This window comes from Ceratosolen solmsi, unplaced genomic scaffold (assembly GCF_000503995.2).
Source record: "Ceratosolen solmsi marchali unplaced genomic scaffold, CerSol_1.0 scaffold31, whole genome shotgun sequence".
Taxonomy (NCBI): Eukaryota; Metazoa; Arthropoda; class Insecta; order Hymenoptera; family Agaonidae; genus Ceratosolen; species Ceratosolen solmsi.
Window position 1 is genome coordinate 3327498 of NW_011948432.1, and position 10933 is coordinate 3338430.

Genomic DNA, 10933 nt, shown 5'->3' on the forward strand with positions numbered 1-10933 from the left:
TATCTCGTCGTCGAATTATTTTCCCATGCCAATCCGAGTTTACAAGGAAAGTAGATTTTCATTAGCGCGCCAGTCGTCGCTTCTCGTCTTAAATTACCTCGAAATTGCAAAAGCCCAGGCGGCTTCGAAAACTTAGGCTAATTGTTCGGGATTGCGAATGCGCGATTCTTTTCTACCTTCTCTCACTTTCTCGCGTATTTCGCATTTGCATAGCTGGCTCATTGAAAAACCAAGCGAGACCCGGGTCCGGCACAATTTTCAGCCTTAAGGGCGATCGATGCTTAAGTTGAAAATGATTAATGGGCGCTCGGTTGAACGCGGAGACAAAAATAATTAATGCAAACTTTGGGAGATACACAGAGACAAAGTTGTAAGTAATAAGACAAATGTACATCTCGCTAAAATGAAGAATTGGACCGAAAGTTTGTCCCATTTTTCTTCAAATGTTTATTATCTTTTGTTGTTGTCGGCCTCTCCTCCACCACCCACTACCCATTCCCCGCCTCTTTCCCCACCCTAATTCAAGACGACTACGACTCGCTCACTCCGTGCGACGAAATTTCAAACAAATAGCCGCGCCGTAAGCAGCATCAACGAACAATAATAACGAGTTAAATGATAACACGGCCAACAAAAATCGCTTGCAATAATTATTTAATTCGCCGTTTCACTTAGCTGAAAAACGTGCTTGCTCATTACGTATTCTTCGAGAAGCTTATGACCTTTTTCCCGTCAATTATTGATATGTGTGAATAATAGTTGGTGGAGTAGTCGTAGTAACTTCCTTCCGGGTATTACATCGCTGATACTCCATTATACTTGCCGAGGTATGTCCGCCTTTCATTATTTATTTGTATTGATCGCGGAAGCTTAGGGAATAATTTATGCTTTATTATACGCCAAGTCGTTGCGTTTAATGTGAAAATAATAGAAAGCCAGTGGACAGTGAATACAAATTTTAATAAAAGATTGATATGAGAAAATAATTTCTGACTATTTCGTAATGCCATCGATGAGAGGTGGCGTAGTTCTATGAACTTTAAATAATCGAAAGTTGATGCGCCACATAAAAAAGGATGGATATGCCGCTTGACATTGGAGTCTTATAATTTTCATGAATTTTCCCAAAATATTCATACAACGGGATCGACAAGGTGCGCGACTGTTTGCTGTAAGTCCTTATTTGAAAAAGCGTATTAGAGCGTTCAAATTGAGAAAGATGAATAATGCATTTTGGAAACTTGAATAGAGAAAGAAATACATAGCTTGATAAATAGGGCTAAAGGGTCGGTGCGTGGCGTTAGCATAAAGATGAGACATTTTTTTATGAATATGGTTTTACAAAATAGCTTGATAAATCGATTTAGGACCTCCTTTCATTTACCAAACCATATTTGCTCTTCTTACACACTTTTTTTCCCTTGCCTAAACTAAACATTTCATTTCCTTTTATAATATTTAATTCCATTACAATTAACATATTATCAGGGTAAGGTGTTTTCATTACATTGTTTCTTCTTTTCTTTTTTTTCTCTTCTATTTCTTTCTATCTTCTTCTTTTTCTGTTAATAATGTTTCCTTTAAATTTGCATAATGTCAGCCTTCTGGACAGTTTAAAATCAAAATTCCAAAAAATTTGTATGAGAACGGCTAGCTGCTACTCAATCGCCTTTGATGAAAAAAATATTGAACTTTGAAAGGAAAGCGTCGAGAAAATGTTATCATTTTAACGATACGCGGCTTGTTTATGCCATTGGAAATTATGGATTCCTTCATCTAGTCAGGAATAGTGTAATTGCAACAAAAAAAAAAAAAAAAAAAAAAAAAAAAAAAAAAATGAGAGAAAAGCCTCGGTTTATTTATTTCAGACGGGTCATAATGTCCACTTAAAGGAATGACATTTTAAGAAAAATGTATTTAAAGTTTTGCTAACTGATAAAACTGTTGGCGTACCAGTTCGCTTTAAGACTTATAACTTTACACATTTTTCCGGCTTATACAAATCCCGGTAAGATCATGTTTTTTAAATGTTAAGCCTTAAGAAAACGTGAAAGTAAACAGTCAGGTTTTTCAAAGTTAGTACGTTGGAGAATAAACGCCTGGCAAACGATAAATGTGTAACAGCGTCTTCTCAACCTTCCAACGAAATCCGCAGTTGCGGGAATAAGGAGTAGGCGCATCATCGCAGGGACGAACATTTAAAACTAATTGCCGTTCTCGTAAATTTCCCCTCCCATCCGAACGCCCTCTCACTCACTCACTCTCACTCACTCACTCACTCACTCACTCACTCACTCACTCACTCACTCTATCAGCGACCGTATAATAGGACTACCAATTTCCGCGTACAACAACAAAACGTCGTATATCGATAAAAGCGCATCGCTGACTTTATCTGCAACTCAGCTCTAACCGTTGCTGCTTATCGCGATTTTTTAAAGCCAAGGCGACGTATCCCCCACTACCCCGCGCCCCATCCCACCTCTCAATCTACCTCACCCCTACCCTCCCCCTCCTCTATGCCACCTTCCCAATTTACCCTCTCCAACCATCCCCTACTTCTCACCACGTCACAGTCCTTTTAATCAGATACACGCTCGCGGGCGCGCTCATTCACACCACGAATAACCGTCCGCGGAGGCTGGATTTTAAAATTCAATTTATATTTTTAATTGCGAGCTGCATTTACATCCCGGGGAAGTTGGAGTCGAAGTGGCCGAGTTATAATTCAGCGGCAAAAAGCGAGCAGGTGAATGATCGCAAATCATTGTTGAAAAGTTCTCTAGCCGTTTTACTGTCCAACTCCTAGAAAAATATTAAAGATCCGTAGCCATGGCCACTCAGTTTGCCGCTTGCCCTACGCGAGTAGTGACCGCTACAGTGGCTCTTCCCTCCACGTGTGCGTGCCGTACGTGTATGTACCGTCGGCGGTGGCGGCGATGACGGTAAGTGAGGTGGGGCTCGCGGTCGCTCGCACACGCAGGCAGACACACAGAGACAGGCAGGTATACGTTGATGGAGCATGAGCGCACCGAGCGCGCCAGCGTGTAAGCAGTACGTGAGGGAATTTTCAGCCTGTGCTTTTTTTCACATGTGCCGCGCTAGTGAGAAACCGTGCACTTCGACTTTGTCGTTGTCATGGATAGTATGGGGAATTTAAAATATTTTCGACTCTTTCACACTCGAATTGAAATTCGAGGCGCGAGCTTTTGAGGATTATGTTCCACGAGCGATGGGGTGGTGGTCGAGGGAGAGAGAGAGAGAGAGAGAGAGAGAGAGAGAGAGAGAGAGAGAGAGCTGTTAAAGCTCGTCCATAAACATAAATACATCCCCGTACGCACGAGGGGCTCGACGCATCACTTAAGTGTACATGCGAAACTTTTCACAGTTTCATCGTATTTTCACGACGTATGCTCGTTCTTACAGCAATTGGCGATCCTATAAGCTTGGCGCCTTAAATTCAACACGGACTCCTCGATTATTACGTACACTCGCATTCCGTAAAGTCTCCTCGCGTACATATAGAGACCCCGACGTCGACATATTATTAGCCATCTAGAGCGTACCGACTTTACGCCCCCCCCCCCTCCGATACCCTAAGTAGGTATATTTTTTTATCCGCGTGGCGACATTTTTCTTGTCGCTAAGATTTACGATAGGCGCACTCGCTATTGCTTCGAGCGCCCTGTACGCGAATTTATTAAACGCGATGTTCGATTAGACGGGGCAGATTAAATGAAAATTTCAATCTCGAGTCCTTCATGCGAGAGCTGCATTGCCGTTGCATGTCTGCTTATAAAACGTTGGGCACGTCTTTGTTCGTACGGGGGCTCGCGAGGATAAACAAAGCCAGGGCGTTATTGATGTTGCGTCTCGTAATGCGCTGTTTCGGATATTTAAAAAATTTCAACTTTAAAAGTCGCGCGGCAGTTTACAGGGTATTAGTTGGCTCTACGTATGGATTACGCATTACTCGAGCAACGGTAGCGCGTTTTGAAAAATGCTTGGCGTGGGTTAGCTGCCTGTCACTCGCGACTAATATGCGGTTTTTCTCTTTAACAGTCACGTACACAAATGCATGTACTTTGTTCTCTGGAAGGCAAATATTTTTCTCCTCGGTGGAGAAAGTCGAGACAAATGTAATTTAGGCTATATTATACAAAAAGTGCATTATTATATATACGTGTCCGAGCGTGTGGCATTAGCTGCTCAAGCTGTATGAGTTGTTTTGCTGCCATTATGGTAGGATCGTTCGAGCGAAATTTTACGAATTTCTTAGAGGATAAGCAGATCAAATATTTTTCTTCTTTTGTACGAGGGAAGGTAGCTGTTCTCTTTCGTCTTTTTCGTCTTCTTCATCATCTTCTCCGCCTCCTCCACCTCTAAGGTAGCTGTTCTCTTTCGTCTTTTTCGTCATTTTTGTCTTTTTCGTCTTCTTCATCATCTTCTCCGCCTCCTCCACCTCCTCCACCTCCTCCACCTCCTTCACCACCTTCACCTCCTCCGCCTCCTCCTCTTCCTCATCCTCCTCTTCCTCTTGGTTTTCGTTCTTATTCTTCTCTCACTTCTTTTTTTTTTTTTTTTTTTTTTTTTGAGAGGGTGAGGCGGTATGGATTTCTCGAGATGGGCTTTCAGGGGGAAAAAAAAATTATACAATAGACCGGAGCATTCACGTTGTGCAATGGAGATTTTTTTCTCTCTTTAATCTAAGACGATTGTGTTGTTTTGTTTAGGGATTCCTCTGCATTCATGGATACAAGAAGATCGTACGCGCGTGTCTGTCTCTTACATTGTAAGTGGAAAAAGGACATTGTTCGAGAGTTACTCAAATCGCGCATTAAGTGCAGTAGGTACATGTTGTGGAAGCTGCAAGTAAATTCTGTTATCTGAGCGTATCTCTACTCTTTAAATGCGTTTCGTTTGTTTCTAACTTACTTTTACTTACGAGTGCTTTCCGCATATAAACGTGTTTCAAAAATATGAAGCAGTAAAAGTTTCTCCGGTAAATTCAAAAACTCTACTCTAATGGGATATATTTCAAACGGGTTATAGCTCCCTATGAGTTATTTCCCATAGTTAAAGGGCCAAGTTAATATGTATTTATGAAGCCGCGAGACGCGAGAAAAGAATCTTTATTCATTTATTCGACAACTAAGTGACTGACGCCTCTTTTATCAAAGCCGTAGGAGTCGAATCCGAGCATTTCAGGATATTTTTCATCGCACATGTAGAAAAGTACGCTACAGTAGTTTAGCGATGGATCGAAGGGAGACTTAATGGCTTGAGTCATTTCAGTGATTCATTAGTAGGAAATTTGACGTAGTGCAATTATCATGGCAGAATTCGCAAGCTCATGTCTGCCTGGAAGGGTCTCCAATAAATACGCGCAGGGTGCAAAATGACATTACAGCAGAAATTGCTCTCCTGATTTTCGAATTATATTCTCGTTGAGAATCGTATTTTACAAATAATGCGAGCACGCATGGCAAAAGTGGCCATTTATACGGACATTTGGACTTTTTTTCTCATCTACTTTGTTTCTTCGCGACACCCCCTTCTCCCCCTCTTCTCGCCAAATGTTTCCATTCCATTTTTTATTTCTTTTCTGTTTTCTGAATTTTTTTTTTTTTTTTTTTTTTTTTTTTTTTTTTTTTTGACAAATGTAATAGAAAAATGTCGTCGAAAAAGTGCTAGCAATTACGGAGGAACGACTGGGAACAAACGATTATAAGCGCTCGATGTCAACAAGGAAATTTCAAAAAGAACAGGCAAACGAAGCTTAGCCATTAATACGAGAGAAAAAAAAATATTCAAAACTGTAGCATGAAAATTATACGGTCCATAACGAACCGGACATCCGCCTACGAGGCAAACAATCGAGATGTTCAGATTGCGCTCCCGTATTTGTACCTAAGATTCGAAATGCCCATTTTGTCGACATTTTCGAGTGGAGGTAGAAGCGCGCGCCAGAGTTTATTAGCCATTTGTAAAACACAATTTGTACATTCGATAAAAGAAGTTTCGAATCACTTAAAGTCGTTAGCTATACTTTCGACATTCTTTCGGCTTGAATCTGCGCTCGCGGCTGCTTAAGCCATTCAAACACCTACTTTTCAGTTACGACGTAACTGCGCATTGTTAATGAGTATTGTTAATGGAAATGTAGACTGTGCGTGACTGCGAGGAAAATATGCCCCTTCCCTCTCGCTCCTCATCGCTATATCTCCGCTCACATGTTGCTGGCAGGCTTGTCCGAATGTTTCAACGCTCGCCATCCAACTGTATATTATGAATACAAACGCAAACAATGCATTATCTGAAAATGCTTTGCACGCGCCGCTTATTAATCAGGTCTTTTATCGATTTTTTAATTTTTCTCGTATTAGCAAATCCGATTGCAAGGATCCGGATGCTCGATAAATGTATGCCGTTATGTATATGGCTGCTGTGGCGTGGGCGTGTATAGCTTGCTAGTTTGGTGCGAAATCAGAAATGGAAGAATGACGACAGGCTGGAGGGAAGGCGAAAGTGCGAAGTAGGGCAAAGCCGAGGATAGAAATGCTGCCAGGGCTGTCCATTATTTTGGCCATTATTCATCGATAAAAGAAAGATTCTCGGCCATTGCTGGCGATAAAAGCCAGTCATAAGCCGCTTCGTACGACGACGAAATGTTTCAATGTAATCATCTTGGGCTTTCTCGAACGCCTATAATTGGCCAACTGATCTTCCTAAGATATGTTGTTAACATTATAAAAGCAGATAATCACACACACACACACACACACACACACACACACACACACACACACACATATATATAGAATATCACATATAAGCAAGAAGCGTAGTCCGGTGGTGGAAGGGGGGAGGTGTTGGAGGCGGTGATTCGAGTGAGATAATCAAATTTAGAAAAATCGATTTTACGACTGCCTATTCTCCCGAATGCACTCGTTCGTTGTTCCATAAATGCATGCCTCGCAGCTACTGTGTATGCGCTTTGGATCTATTTTTGCAATTAACTTTAATTTCTCTTTAAAAGTGAAAGAACGGAATAAAAATTGAAGGCTTATTATTATTTGATAGACACGTTAAATTAAATGCAATGCATGGCTAAATTTTAACGAATCGTCGTTCGATCACAGACGAATAAATATCCGTACAGAAATTTTGTTATTTATTATTTATCGAGCGCAGTCTTGAATGCCATTCTTTGTGTTTTTTCTTTTTACTTTCGCTTTTGTTTTAATGTTTAATCGAGATAAATTGTTTTTCAATGAACTTGTTGTTCGTGCGAACAACGAAACGATCGTGTTGACAAAATTATGAAAGATCAATTGAATTAGATAAATTGAGCGGCGGTGTACTCGGGCGATTGCTTAAACTGTCTCGTCATTATTAGTGTCTCCTCATTAATTTCTTAATTATATCTTCACCAAATTGTATTATATATAATTCATCAGAAATGGCTAATCGTATTTATTCATTATTTTAAACGAGTCGGCACGATTGGCTAGCTTCGACATTTGTTTATATTTAAATATTTGCTTTGGTAATGCGCGTGCTTTCTTAATTATATACAAGGCATACGTTAAATCTATAGACTGAGCTCAGATTAAAATCTTTAATACTTAAATCACTTTTTGTTGGCTCTGCAACGAGAAAAAAGTCTTTTAGCGTCTCGTATTTTCATAATGAAAAAAAAAAAAAAAGAAGAAAACTTTGCCATCTAATTTTCGACAATTAATATATACGACGTTGTTTAAGATTTTAATAAAGTTGTATAATTATCACTATATGTCGCTTTTACATTATAGGTATAGAAACTTTTGCGAATTACATCCCGGCAAAATTATTGTTGAATTGCAATGGTTTTAGAGAGAAATAAAAAGAAAAGAAAAAAATGTAAAGAGTTGGCTTACAAAGTTTACTTAAAAGAGAAATATGATTTTAGAAGGTTATATGTATGTTTATTTTCTGTACTGTCTCATGTTCCATTTTCCATATTCTAAATTTAAATAAGAAATGCTGTAAGATTGAATGCGTCTAAAATACAAAGGTGGCCTTGGAAAAAAGAAAAAAAAAAAAAAAAAAAAAAAAAAAAAAAAAAACCACACATAGTTGTTACATTGAAGTTGAATTTACGCTGTTGTCAATTTTTATACTAAATCACATCTTAAGTAACTTTTTCTCACGTTAAAACAATGGTCTCTCTCTCTCTCTCTCTCTCTCTCTCTCTCTCTCACACACACACACACACGCACACACGCACGCACGCACGCACATACGCACGCACAAACATACACACTCGCACTCGCGCACACACAAAAACACACAAACACCAAAACATACAAACACACAAACACAACGCAACACATTATTCGATCAAATTCACCGATTGATCGAAAATAATGGGCTTTACAAGAATACATTAAACTAAATTGTTATTGGCACCGTTTATTAAGCAATCGCTTTTATTGCGGGTGAGAAAGCAGCGAGGGCCAGTCCTTTCTTCAACTTTGGTTAAAAAGGATTTGAGAAACGAGTCCACTAGCCGATTGAAAGTTATTATAATACTGTTAGCTTGCCTTTCGGTCGCCAAGTATTTTCCTCGAATAGAAACTACACATTACGCTACTCACGATGAAAAAGTGCAATACATAATAACACTGCCATAATAACAATGATTCCCCACTGCGAATTAGCATGTACGTGGTGAAAATATCGTATGAGCGCTCCGGGTACAACTATGGGATATCTCGCCATATGGACGATTGATACGTCTGAATGAGCGGCTCTCGTACTTTAAGCACGAGGAGGAGACAAAAGCGAGGGACGTTTTATGCGTGACACTGCCACGTGCGTGCGCTCATAGAAACGCCTTCATCCGTATTTATCGCTATAAGATTTCCTTTCCTCCGCGCAATGAATAAAGACCGCTAAGATGGACAGCTGCTTCTTAAAACGAGCTGCAGCACTCCCTACCCTTTGTACTTCTGCACATTGTCATTATTTTATATTGCCAGGCTGCACCTGCCGTAAGCGTTTCTCCATTAAGCGCCCATAATGATTTTGCAGTTGGATGTTTGGGCCCGAGCCCCGGCCTTTGCAATATCCGTTCCGTTCATGCGGATCGGCCGATTCTTCGATCAAAGGCCTCGTTGCTTTTGCTTTTGCCTTGGTGGCCGAGCGTCGACTGCCTTATCGACCGAGCGGATCGCCATTGGTTCGTCATACGCTACTTTCACCGCCGCTCGTCGACGATCGTTATGCGCCGTATCGGCAGAGGCCCCGATCTGTCGATCGATAATGCAGCCGACAGTCGTCTCGGTAAAATCAAACGCTTGATCGGCAAGCTTTTCCATTATACTGTTAAATCGGCGATTTTTGATCGATAAAATGAACAATTTATCCCGTAGGCTTTATCCTACCTATAGACATAGGTCTACCTTCCTTAAAGTAGCGCCGTTTTCTTTTTTTTTTTTTTTTTTTTTTTTTTTTTTTTTTTTTTTTTTTTTAACTAATTTTTACAATATCCATCGTTTAAGCAATTATTGTTACTCCTTTCGTAAAGCGACGTATGCCTAGCCTTGTCTCGTGCCCCTGTCAAGACTAAATTTCATTATATTCGCGCATTTATCTAGAAAGTGTACTTCCCCATTAAGAACGACGCTTTTCTCGTGCTTAGGTAAATATTTTTTATTTTATTTAATCTTCTATTTGGTTGTTTCGTTATTCATCCTATCTTTCAATGGCTTACAACGTATTAGCGATTAATAATACTAATTGCCAATATCGATCATGGGTAACGATGAGTTTTATATTTCCTGGTTATTGTTAAAAAAAAAAAAAAATTCACTTAATGCAAGTATGCGATTTGCTCGACGAGGGATGATAAAGATCTTTTGATTTATAATAAGAATAAATAGATTAAATAGACGCTTGTAGGTATTAAAGAGCTTTATTCTTGTTGGTTTGATATAACTTATTGTATACGATTTGTACGCGGGAAAACAAATTTTCTACATGCGGATTCATCGAAAAGGAAAACTTATACGCTAAATCGCTTACACAAGTCGCGCTTATAATGTAATTGCAATAATTTATGAAGGATTACTAAAACTAATAATACATCTGGAATGACATCACATGAAAGAAGACGCGATGTACGAAGGTGAAATCATCAGTAAGGGGCAAAGTTTATCCAGGCACGGTTAGACTCGCCGTGCCCGTCCATTAAATCCGATAACTTTCTATCGATATGACATACGAGAAAGCGCGAATCGACGATTTCTTTACTCACGTCACTCTGTGCTTCACATTTCATTCATAGAAGCGAAATACATGGCGCTATGTTTCTTGCATGCTCAACATGATGTAAAAAGATGCGGCTGCCCGCACGCGATAGTGTGCATGTATTATTGTGCTTGTGCGCAAGTCTGGACGTGCGTGTGTAAACATGACGCGCGCAGCGCTAACTCGACAACTTTTAAATTTTTCGCTCCCGCTTATCAAACGACGAACATCTCCGTTCGTCCTAATAATAATATTTTGACGTGGCGTCGATGCAATCCTAATTTAATTGGCTTCCTACGTAGTTGGCCGCTGCTTCTTCTTTCGAAAATATTTGAAAAATATCCAGAGTCGTTGTCGCCCCAGCGCCTCGAACGTCGAAACAGTTGATTTACATAATCCGGTGTTGGGGAGGATGAGCCGCCACGTGAATAACTTACGGGACGACTGGGATCCTCCCGCTAGCCAATAGCGAATAGCGAGCGCTTAACGAAGCATCGAATAAATGTTTAAACAAACATGAACACATGCGTCGAGCATAGTACAAATTTTTATCACAAGGGTGCCCATCGAAGGCCCCGGGGGCGCATAATTTAAGATTCGGAGTGCGGGATAGGGTTGGTGGGATTTGGAAGGCGGTGGC